The sequence below is a fragment of the Chenopodium album genome, chromosome 14 (assembly GCF_948465745.1).
Source record: "Chenopodium album chromosome 14, dcCheAlbu1.1, whole genome shotgun sequence".
Taxonomy (NCBI): domain Eukaryota; kingdom Viridiplantae; phylum Streptophyta; class Magnoliopsida; order Caryophyllales; family Amaranthaceae; genus Chenopodium; species Chenopodium album.
This window is the reverse complement of record NC_137847.1, coordinates 13,562,706-13,565,104: the sequence shown is the minus strand read 5'-3', so window position 1 is coordinate 13,565,104 and position 2,399 is coordinate 13,562,706.

Below are 2,399 nucleotides of genomic sequence, written 5' to 3'. Positions count from 1 at the left end.
TTAAGGTCTACAGCTCCATATCCTTCAAGTTCTCATCCTGATAACCTCCTTGATGTACTTTCTGCCGAATCTCATCTAACTCTTTTTTCATCTTGCCAAACTGAACTTCAATGTCAGTAAAATCAGCTCCATGTAAAGACTTTAAAGCCTGCTTCAGAATTTTGAGCTTTTTAGTAATTTTATACGTTTTAACCAAATTCTCAAACTCAGGATGGGAAGCCCACATGTTTAAGAATTTGAAGTGCCCCTTCCATTATTCTGAACCCTGTCCAAATGAATAAATGCAGGGTCCAGGAAGTGAACAAAAGAATCTAGAAAACTCAATATCCACTCCTTATTCACCATAGATCTATCAATCTTAGAGTACACCCTGCTACTACCCTGCTGCTTATTATTATCAATCTTAGGCCATTCCACAGATCCTCTCTCCCATTACTATCATTAACAACATATACAAAAGTACAGAAAAACTCCACTTTCAAAGAGAAATTATTCATTTTAAGATGAATAAATTGCTCCCTGATAAAAATGACCTGAACTTGAAAAAAATCAGCTAGCCAAGCAACTAGAATTCTACCACCAGAGCTCAAGGAGAAGTTTGAAGTGACACATCACCCTTGAAACATATTATTCAGTACTATTGGGAAATTATCCTTCTTTATTTCTGTTTCAACTAAGCAACATAAACCTATTCTTTGCTTATTAAGGAAACTTCTGACTTCCTTTTGCTTTGAGAGGCCATTGAGACCCCTCACATTCCAACAAAGAATAATATCCATTAACACCTTCCTCTGGCCCCCTTCCTGGGGCCCCTCCACCTAATCCATCCCTAAACTCCAAGTCCTCCATCTAATGCAGCTTCTCAAAAGAGTTCTAAACCTCTACTCCATTTTCAGAACTTCTATACTCTTTTTCCCCACTCTTCTTCCTCTTGCTTGTAGTTATTTGCCATCCCTCCTCTGTGTCACTACTACTAGGCATAAGTTTATGATTCTGCTGAGCTTTTGGTCTCCATTCCTTCCTGACCTTCCCACATGTGTTTTCATTATGTCCCATCTTCTTACACACCTTGCATGTTATATAGGTTTCCATTCAAACACAATCCTTTGCCTGAACAGAACCCCTTTCTCATTCAAGAATTCAATCATATCAGGAAACTCTCCATCAATTGCAACCTTAATCAATAATCTAGCATATTGCAACTTCTCTTTCAATCGAGTCGCAGAATCAGGCTTAATCGGTTTACGTATCAGAGCAACAATCTTTTCCAAGCAATTCTTGCCCCAATATTTCAATGGTAAATTAGGTAATTGAACCTAAACTAGAACCCTAGTAAATTCAGCAGTATTAAGTTCCATACCATCCTCCCATTGTTTCAGAAAAATAGGACGATTATCAAACAACACATTTGATGCATTAAAAGATTTTTCTCTAGATTCAACATTCAGAAATAGAATTAGGAACACACCTTTCTTCAATGCAATCACTTTATCAATGTTTTTCACCCCCCATAATCGCTTACAAAAGCCCAAAAAAGTACCCAGAAAAGGATTTACCCCAATTACATAAGCAACAAGCCCTAAATTCCAATGAGAAATTTCAATTCATCCGACACATCATCAATTGACAATTGCGATAATGGAGTCTTAGAATTCCTACTTGAATTTGAAGTACTTACCTCCATAACTGTTTCCAGCGACCTCTGTTTTTGGGTTTCCAGCAATACCCTCTTTTGTATTCATCACATTCAACCATTCAGACAATTTCGACTTCGTTTTAGACCCATGAATCAATTCTTGAATCGATCGCTGTGGGGTAAGAATCAGCTCGTCCAAATTATCTAGAATTCCAAAATCGGGTTAAGGAATACTCACAGATCCTTGAGGATTGTCCTTTGATTTAGCACTAGATTCCTTCAGACTATCATCAATTTGCCTTCGAACATCGCTTCCTTCCCCTCTGATCGGTTCCGTCCTAGTTTTCTTCTTCGCCATGGCAGGAAAAAGGAAATTTTAGAGAGAGAAACTCTCTGCTAGAGAGAGAAAGTTGATCCGTCCAATAGTAAATATTAAAATATCAAGTTATTTTTGGTAATCTATAATTTGTAAAACTAATTCAGCGATTACATTAGTTAAGTATTTTAAGGAAATATTAACCATATAGTTAATTTTTTAAAAGGGAGGGTAAAAAGAAATGCCTAAAATATCCCTTTTTAACAAAGACCCACCATCCAATTCTTCCCCCTTGCCACCCCTGCCCATCCAGCGCAATTCCCTTGCGCCCAGCTAGCGACGGTTGTGCCCACAAAGATCCCCTCCTCGACACCGGAGCAAGGCTGAACACCCTCCCCCTTTGTCACCGCGACCCCTAAATCACCCAATTTCCACCCTTAAACACCT